We start from the raw sequence: 10,111 nt of genomic DNA on the forward strand, positions 1-10,111 counted from the left end.
CTTGTATTCAAAAGCTGCTAACTTATATTGCTTAATAATGCTTTCCTTTCCCCCCTTTAAAAGTTTGATAAGCGGATTATCCAAAAATGTAATATATGAATGTGTTATGAGGAGCCATTTAAGACTCTGATAAACTATACCACATATTATAATGTACCCAGTCACTGGGAAAATAATTACCTATAAAAGAGCAGATTTTGCTAATGACAAAAGCAGAAGATGCCACCTGCTTTAGACAGGACTTTGTGAGCCACTGGAAGTCCCAGCACAATGCACTAGAAATGAAAGTGACACCTGTTTAAAGCAGCCATCTGTCCCTAACAAGCTAAATTTAGTCAAATCAGTCCATCCACTTAATCTTACATTTCCAAAATGTGTGTGTACATTGAACTTGCAAGCAAAGAAAAACTACAACCACTGTTAACACCACCTTTATTAAAGACATATAAATAATGCCAAACTTAGAATTGGTGGGAAAAATATGCCCTTTTAAACATGCAGATTTTTTGAAAGTCTATTTACTAAGAAGAGGCTGAAAAATTAATAGTTTAATACATTATATAAAAGCACACTTCTTGGCATTCTAATTAGAGTCTATATTCATCTGACATGGAACTTGATTTAAAACAAGCTCTCTACCTCTATAATAACTTTGACAGTTTGCTTTTATTTTCTGTATATTTGTGTTGCATTCACAACCTGTAATCTCAATTCAAAACAAACTTTAAAAAAATAAACAGAATATATTTTATATGTTGAAAAAGCCTGTTCCCTTGTTAATATCACACATGTCAATGTCTGCTGCTGGTCGGCCTCCTTTGTGGTTTGCATAAGAATCATCACTCAATTTTGACTATGAAAAGGCAATACAGTAATTTAATGACAGAAGAGGTGGGAAAAAAACCTGAAAATCAGTAACACTCACTAGGCCACAAAGCAACCACTATGATTAAACTGTACAACATTTTAGATTCCTTAACCATATTAAGCATACCTGGTTCTGTTCCAGGTAAGGACAAAGAAAAATATGTCATCCTTCCCTTTCAATGTGAAGTTTATTAAGTTAAAAGAAATAGTAACATTTTTATTTCTGAGAACTGTATTGTTATAACTAACAAACTGCTAAATTTAGGAAGAGAAGAAAATATACAGTAGTAATGAAACAAGGCCCAGTTATCCTATGAGATGAAGAAAACAAATGATTCTAAACCACATAAAAATGGCAGGTCATGGACTCCTATTTTATCTCTTTTGAATATATCGCCAAAAAAAATCTGTCTTCTCCAGCCCAATGCAAGTTAGCTAACACACCAGAGCACAGAACTCATAAAGACTCAATGAAGCCATGTGCAAGTGCATTAAAATGCATTTTTAATCACACTTGTTCAGCTATGTACTCTAAACCACAAACACGTGAATAAAAATCACAAACCACTTTATTATCAAAAGGCTGTCTGACATCACAAACATCTGGTATTCTGATAGTTGAGGGCACTGGGGAATCAAAATGCATAATGAAGATCCCATCTATGAAACATTAAAACGTTAAGGTGGGAACAAATTGTTAATGCTGCTTTTCTTTGTAAAAGTCTATGATGCTAGCTGATGTGACATGGCACTATTTTTAATTACCTCATGCAACAGCTCCTTTAAAGTAAATGTGGTGAGTAATACTAAAAACTTTTTGTGGTACAACACACTTTTTAAAATACAGTCTTTTAAAAAAGAACCTACTGTACCCCTTTCCCCCCATCAAAAAATAAAGCTTTCTGCTTCCACAGCCAGCTCACTTTTCTTTGCTAATTTAGGCTTTGATCCTGAAAGCTGCTCTACCCATGCAGATCTCTAGACCCATCCAGAACTCCATCATCAGTGGGGCTCTTTGCTGGTGTAGGGAGTCCAACCCACACTGTGCAGCTTGCAGAATTGGGGCATTACCTTATAAGCAACATTAGATGTATGGAATGAATTAACAAATAATGAATCACAAAGTAAACTCCCTAACAAAAACTAATAATTGTTATATTCTAGAAATTAATTCACTAAGACTTCTATGTAACAACTCTACTAGATAACATACTGAACATACAGTGATGAACTGACTTCTTTGATATTAGTAATTTTTAATGTATTTGGAACTCATCTGATCACAGTACCTATGCTAGGAGAAAGGAAAATAAGTCATTCTTCCTTTTCAATATAAAGTATATTAAAAGAAAATAACATTTGTATTACTGATGATTGTTTTATTGTTCAGGATGAAAACTTTGACAAGACCACAAATGAGAATTTTGAGACCCTCGGTGGTTCATTGAAATGTATCATTTCAGTTACACGGACTGCATATGAAAACATACTTAGAAAGTAAAACTGCAAGAGACATAATAAGCCTTAGTTCAAAAAATAATATAAGTATCACTAATGCATTAATTATCTAACCTCCTCTGCACTTGACAATCCCCAGAATAATTGACACTGTCACATTCTTCAGAGGTTGCTCTGTCAAATAAATCAATATCTTTCTGTTGGCGTTGTTACGAGGAACAAGACTGTAGTCAATGCAGGGCTTAAATATAAAGGTGGAAAAAAGTATCTTCAAAATTAAAATCAACAAAAATATCTTGTTGTATAACACTACCATTTTCCTATGAATTACATTAAATACAGGAATGAGGAAATAACACTTTTAAAATCATCTGTATTTTAAAAAAAACTTGTAAATTCTAGAGACCATTTTATTAACTGGGAGTTGAAGAGAATTGGATATAAAGATGTTAAAGAAATTCCCCATGATACCCCACGGAGGTATCAAATACACACCTTATGTCCAGAAAAACAAGTGAATACATTGATAGTATATGCTGAGAAGGCAAATCCCTAGATCTTAACTATCAAAAAGAAGATGAAATAGACATGCATTTCAAGTTCAGAAGATTCATACATTCTTTATGAACAACTTGACTTAAATTTCAGCTCTCTGCAGAAAAAGACCTACCAAGAAAAATCCTCTAAAACTACAGTAGCTTTGACAAATACAATTGCAAAGCAAGTTTTCTTAATGTTTTCCTCTCTCTTTCATTTATCTGATGTATACAAAGTCTCACATTCATAATGAAAATAACTAAGATTCCCTTCACTGTGGGAAACTTAAGGAAACTGAAATGGATCCTCTATCCCAAACATCACTATATGGAAGATAACACACTGTGGATAAACTACAAACCCAACTAGCACACATGCACTGTATCCAGATTAAATCACAAGTACAAAAACAGCATTAAAATATATATATAAATATATATATATATATATTTCCCAGCAGCTGGACAGCAAAGCAAAACTGCTACTGTCTGTGGTGGTGGTTGGAGGGATTACTGGGTGAATAGAAAAAAAACTTACAGTACAAAAAAATACAGTTTTCCCAAAAACAAACAATTAAACTAATGACGATTAAAGGAGGAAATAATCTGGCCACAGAATTAGGGCTGCACAGAAGAGGGCGGGGGAATGTGTGAGTATCACCAGAAGAGATAAAAAGTTCACAAACATCTAAATCTGAACAGTCTCACAACCCCAGAACAAGGCCCCTGAGAGGGAAGAGGAGAAACATCCCCTGGTTGTTGGTATGCTGCAGAATCCATGCCTGGGTGTTCACTAAAGCAGGTACCCTCAGACAGGGCTCATCAACACCTCATCTCCTCTCCTCTAACAATTCCCCTCTATTGTAGACGGAGGCCAAGGAGATACCTGTCCACCCCCTCCACAACCGTCCCGCAGACCAGAAGCGTGACTCTCCCCCCCCCCCCCACACCCCGCCCGCTTCCTTCCTCCTTCCCTCAGCCAACACCACATTCCCCATCCACCATCAAAGTACAACCAAGGGGGGTGGGACAACCAGCCCGCAGGGAGACACGCGTTACAGCCTCACCCTCTGGCTACATCTCAATCAATGGGGCAGCGCAGCCCGGGGACCCGGAATGCACGGAACAATCATAGTCACCTGGGCTGTGCAGGGCTGTGGTGTTGCTGTTGTTGTTGCTCTTGCTGGTGGCTGTTGTTGTTGTGGGTGATGATGAGGAAGGGGGTGAGGATGGGGGTGAGGAGCAGCAGCAGGAGGAGGAGGAGGAGGAGAGGAGCGGTTGTTGTTGATGGGTAACAGTCGCCAGGACTACGGTGACTATGGCGCTTGATTCACAAGGCAACGGTTGCTATAACTCACAAAAGGGAGAGAGCGAGCGAGAGAGGAGGAGGAGGCGGCGGCCCAGCCTGAGAGGCCCGGAAGAGGCGGGGCCAGAGCATGACTGACACCCCGTCCCGGCGCCGGTGGGAGGAGACTCGGTTCCCTCACAGGAAGGAGGGGAGCGCACCTGCCTCTCAACTGAACGCGGGGTGGGGTCGGGCTGAGCGCTCCTCCCCTTGGGGCGCGCGCGAGTGGCGTCCCTCCCTTCCCGCACAGGCGGGTGTTGCTGAGCACAATGTGGTGTCCGCGAGGGGGCGGTTAGCGAGAACAGTTACTCCGCTCGACAGGCGATACTACCGAGCGCCGATTCCCGCCGTTCATGACTAGGGGGCGTGGTCACACCTGGCGCCCGCGTGCACCAACAACGCGGCGACCGGCTCTGCCGTCACTTCCGGCCGTGGGAGAGAGGAGGGGGAGGAGGAAAGTCCCGGATGTGGGCCGGCGAGAGACGTTCTCTGCCAGTCGCTCAGGGCCCCCTAGCCAGGCGCGCCCCGAGGAAGCAGTTGGCGTTGTGGGGCACGGAGGAAGTCCCGCCTCGCGCCCGATTTCCCCCAGCGCCATGAAAACGGCAGTTTGGAGGCGCCATCTTAGAGGGGGGACAGAGGATGGTAGTTTCTCCGCACTCAGCGTCTTGTAACCGCCGCCGCGCGCGCGCGCAAAGCCTGTGACTAGCCAATCCCCGGGTGCACGGCTCTCCACTCTCCTTACCCCGCATACACCGACTCTGCTACCTGCCGGCACCCCCGGCCACACACAGCCCTTGTATCCACTGTGCAGCCTGCCTACGCGCGCCTCTCAGCCCCACGCGAACTCTGGACCCACCCGTAGCCATCCTGCCCTCACCCCGCCCTGCAGCTTGCCCACACCGCACACACCCTCGTCACTCTACACTGACTGTGGTACACCCCTCCCAGCTCTCCACACCTATCTCCGGCAACCCGCATACACCAGCCTGCAATCCACATACTCATTGCCAGCCCTGCCCTACAACTCACCTGCACACGCAGATCCCCCACCTCTGCACTTGTCCTGCAATCAACATACACATCCCTTACCCCACTCCCACGTGAATCCCAATGTACACATCCCTGACGCTACACCATCCTTCAGCCGTGCTAGTACCCCCCCCACACGCACACCTCACCCCTACAGCAGCACTTCTATGTACCTACACCCCAGACCCTCCCATCCTGCAACCCACAAACCCCACCCTATCCTTGTCCTTTATGGCACCTACCCCAACACGCCCATTCTGTGGCCTGTCTACATCTCTGCAGCCCCTACCTATATCATACCATGTAGCCATCTGCTCAACACCTATATCATCTGCCTTCCACACTCCTTGCAACTCACCTACAACCCCTCTGTACACACCCCTTGTAACTCACCGACAGCCCAAATGCATCCTGTTCCCACACACAAACATCCTGTAACCACCTACATCCCTTACTCTTCCTGTAACCTACCTACAATCCTATGCACACAACTCCTGTGCCCTGTAACACATTCCTACACACATTCCCAACCATGCACCCTGTAACTTAGCTACTGGTCCCTCTAACATTTCTGCTACATGCAATCTGTAAACCAGGTACACCCTAGAAACTTCCAATAACTTCCCCCAAATACACACATCCGGAATCCTTATGCATACCTGTAACCAGCCTATACCCTCACAAACAATTTGTACCAAAGGCACAGTCTGTAACCCGCTACTCCCTCCCCACACAAAGCCCCTATCCTTACAACATATTACACCCCTTTAGAAGACCTTTAGCATCTTGCATTTCCACACACCACATCTCCAAACAAACTTTAATCCACTTTACTCAGCTTGTATTCTCTGTATCTTCCTAACTACATTGAACAAGGTACAAAATTTTTCACAGCCCTGAGCAATGTAGCTAGGTTGATCTAATTTTTAAGTGTAGATTAGGTCTAAGACCTACAGTAACTGACTGGTGGAGACTTTTTCAGTTAAGAAATAATATTAAAGAATTAGTAAAACTATCACTGTGATCGAGTTGACATCTGGATTATTTGCTAAAATAGAGCCTTATTGTGAGATGCTGAGCAAATGCTGCTCCTATTGTCTTCAGAGGCTCCACAAGGGTGCAGCATGGAGGTGGCGATAGAGCAGAGCACTACAGACGCTTATCTTCAATAAAGCTTACAGGTCAGATGGTGGCCCACAATACAGCCTCTCTACACCACTCCAGGCTGCCAAGGATTTGTCCATCATACTGGGATCCCCAGGTCATGTAGGCCCAGCAGCGAGGTGGCCAGTGCACAGTTACATTCCAACTATTCCTCTCTGATAGAAAGGCCCCTTGAGGCTGTTACCTGTTGGTGTAATTTAGAGCCTATGGAAGTAAAGTGACCCTCCTGACATTATGACTCTTGCGGGGAGAACAGTGGCTATTCACCTCCTGTTTCCCACTGCAAGCAAATAGAGAAGGATGGGAATATGAGGAACCCTGGGTCTGCCACCTACTAGTTGGCTGAGTGATACAGGGGAGAGTAAGCGTAGGTCTGCACAGTAGCTGGAGTATAGTTTCCAGTTTGGGTAGATGTACGCACACTAGTTTGATCAAGCTAGCAGACAAAAAATAGCAGTGTAGCTGTGATGGTGCAGGAGTTTGTCTCAGGCTAACCACCTGAATACAATCCCATCCAAGATCCTAGGTACATATTTGGGCAGCTGGCCTGAGTTGCTACCAGTGCTGCTGTGGCTTCACTGCTGTATTAAGCATGCTAGTTCAATCAAGGCTAGCATGTGTACATCTACCCAAGCTGGAAATTACACCTCTAGGTTCAGCATAGCTGTACCTTAAGGAGCTTAAATAGAAGGGATAGAATAATTTACTCCTTCCCCAGAGTAATGTGGGAGCAGGGGAGAAATTTGTTCTCTTGTCAGCTGCTGAGGCGTTTCAGTTATGTGCCTCCCATTACCCAGGTTAGATTATATGGATACAAGCTGAATGTAAGCAATCATCATGCTACCAGAAAACCAGGAAGCTTTTTGGCAAATGTCATTTGTGGATGGTTCCCGCAGTGATCTGTCTGGAAAGTATCACAGCTTCTCTCTGGATAAAGTTTTTATAGTTAAAGAAAACAAACTTTTAATAGAAATAAGGTTTTTTAAATACAATTATCTATCCACCCTGAACAATAGACATAGCTGTTCTTAATTTAAACTCAACATGTAAACATATACAATTTTTAGCCAAATTACGCCCTTAATTACACACATACAACTCTCCATTGAAATCAAATGGGCATAATTTATCCCTACCCTACGGCCTTTTTGGCAGCCTCTGCATTTGCAACCAAAATCTATGTTTGTGGCTTGCATTTTATATTGTATGTGTAACAGAATATGGGGATGCTGAGGCAATATTACATTTTGTTTCTTCAGCACCTCAGCATAACTCTTTGCTGAAGCACAGGCCAGAGTTTGATATTTTTTCAGAAAGCATTAGAGTTAAACTGCAGGGCTATCGCATGTAAAATCTTGACAAGTAGGTGTTAATGGTTTCCAGTCAACTTCAAAGAAAGAGCCACACATTTTAGTGAACAAACATTCAAAGCACACAGAATAGAAATAGTATGAAAATTGTAAATAGTATTTAGAATGCTATGAGTAGCTTTTAAACAAAAGCTAGTAGACAAATCTACATGTGTTCTTGATATAGCCTCTACCCATCCATTGTTGCTGTTACATATTTGAAATTCAAATGTAAGGTTTCAACATAACATTTACACTCCTATACTTTAGCACACACATATAAATACATTCCCCTCCGGTATTCTTTCAGAGATGATTTCTCAGTCTTTATAGTGTGACTATAATATGTAATGTCTGGCACCGGGACTTTTCAGAACTTGAAAAGAATGGTAGAATCTCAGTCCTTTTCCGGACACTTCAGAACGCTTTCAAACAGTCTGTGGTCTCCAGAGCTAGTGGTATTCCAGCCCCTGGGTTAATAGTTGACCAATTCTCAGATTCTGGTGAAACAAAGATGTAGCCTATATCCAAAGTAGTACAGGTACTGGGATCAGTATATATAAGATCCACTCCCTGAATTTCTATAAGGCTTTCAATCTGTAGAACACTATGTTCTCCCCATAAACCCAGCTAAATTAGGTAAGAATGTAAAATCCCACATCTCACTCCACACTGCCCTTGTTCTCTCTCTAACCAAAACAGAATCCCAGTTTAAAGCAGTTAGCTAATAGCTAAGAGTAAGTTCCATAGGCTCTGTAGCATCTATGAGTACCAAATGCTTCCTTAACACTCTCCCTCTAGGTCTACTAGAAGTGTAGTTTCTGCCTCATTAATCAAACTGATAAGAACAGATTTAAAAATTTTATTAAAGCTAATGTTAAAAAAAATGTATAATACACAGGTTAAGAAAAAAGAGTGTCTGTACATCTGGGTATAGTGCTTAGATTATCCACAAATACAAAGTTTGTTTTAAAAGTCAGAAGATACATATAGTGCATGATCAGCAATAACCCAAATTTTGGTGAATAAATTTACTAATACAGTTTAGATCAGCTGTTCTCAAACTTTTGTACTGGTGACCCCTTTCACATAGCAAGCCTCTGAGTGCGACCCCCCATTGTAAATTAAAAACACTTTTAAATATATTTAACACCATTATAAATTCAGGAGGCAAAGCGGGGTTTGGGGTGGAGGCTGACAGCTCGCAACCCCCCATGTAATAACCTTGTGACCCCCTAACGGGTCCTGACCCCCAGTTTGAGAACCCCTGGTTTAGATATTAGCATCCAAGAATCCACTCTCCCGCTAGGTCTGTAATACACACCACACTATACCAAACATTTCCTGCTTCCCTGGAATAGCACTCACCTGTATCCAAAGTGGCACATGTAGATAAGACATGTCTTGTCTACACTACAAAGTTTTGTGAACGAAAGTGATGTAGAAAATCAAAAATCTACATAATAAAAATTGGAATGTCATGTTCACACTCGCTCCCTCTGTCGGCAAAGCACGTCCACAGTTAGGGCACTATCATCGACAATGAGAGCGATGCACTGTAGGTACCTATCCCATGCATCTTGGGACCGGGCTCCATGTCCCGTGATGTATTGCTTTGTGTCCCAGCACGCCATGGGCTTCAGGCTTTCTTTTACAGCTTTTTTTCAATGGCCCTTTTTTGCTATGCACCCCGGCATCTTTGTGAGAAGGGACGGATTCTGCACTGCTCTCCTATGCATTGTTAACTGTCATGAAGACATTGTGGATGGCAGTGCGTTAATCACTAAGTTCCTAACTGAAGAAGACTCCCAGTCGCCTGACATACTGTGTGATATGGATAGGAGCAACTTTAAATTGCTTTTGGCATTCACAGAACAGCTGCATAGGATAGACCATCACTTTTGGGATCATGAAACAAGCACGGAATGGTGGGATCGTATCATCATACAAGTGTGAGATGATGAGCAGTGACTATAGAACTTTCAGATGCGGCAAGCCACCTTCCTGGAACTGTGTGTAGAGCTCTCCCCAGACCTGGGGTGCAAGAAAACTAGAATGAGAGGTGACCTCTTGGTAGCACGTGGCAATTGCTATGTGGAAGCTGGCAACTCCAGATTGCTACCACTCAGTCGCGAATCAATTTGGAGTGGGGAAGTCAACCGCTGGGGCTGCGTTAATGCAAGTGTGCAGCACAATAAATCACATCCTGCTATGAAGGACCGTAACTCTGGGAAATGTATGTGAAATAGTGGATGGCTTTGCAGAAATGGGTTTCCCTAACTGTGGAGGGGCAATAGATGGCACACATATTCCAATTTTGGCATCAGAGCACCTCGCAACAGAGTACATCAATAGGAAGGGGT

The 10,111-nt window shown here is 43.0% G+C and overlaps 1 protein-coding gene across 1 annotated transcript in view; it reads right to left on the reverse strand.

The window, feature by feature from the left end:
• The window catches only part of RFX3 (regulatory factor X3), a 241,362-nt gene extending 237,095 nt beyond the window's left edge, over positions 1 to 4,267 (reverse strand). Inside the window, exon 1 of the mRNA XM_084628259.1 lies at positions 4,001 to 4,267. The gene's annotated coding sequence lies outside the window, so the exon portion shown is untranslated. The remainder of the gene's footprint in view (positions 1 to 4,000) is intronic.
• Between the last annotated feature and the right edge of the window lie 5,844 nt (positions 4,268 to 10,111).

This window comes from Lepidochelys olivacea (genome assembly GCF_965140295.1).
Source record: "Lepidochelys olivacea isolate rLepOli2 genome assembly, chromosome: 5".
NCBI classification, from domain to species: Eukaryota; Metazoa; Chordata; order Testudines; family Cheloniidae; genus Lepidochelys; species Lepidochelys olivacea.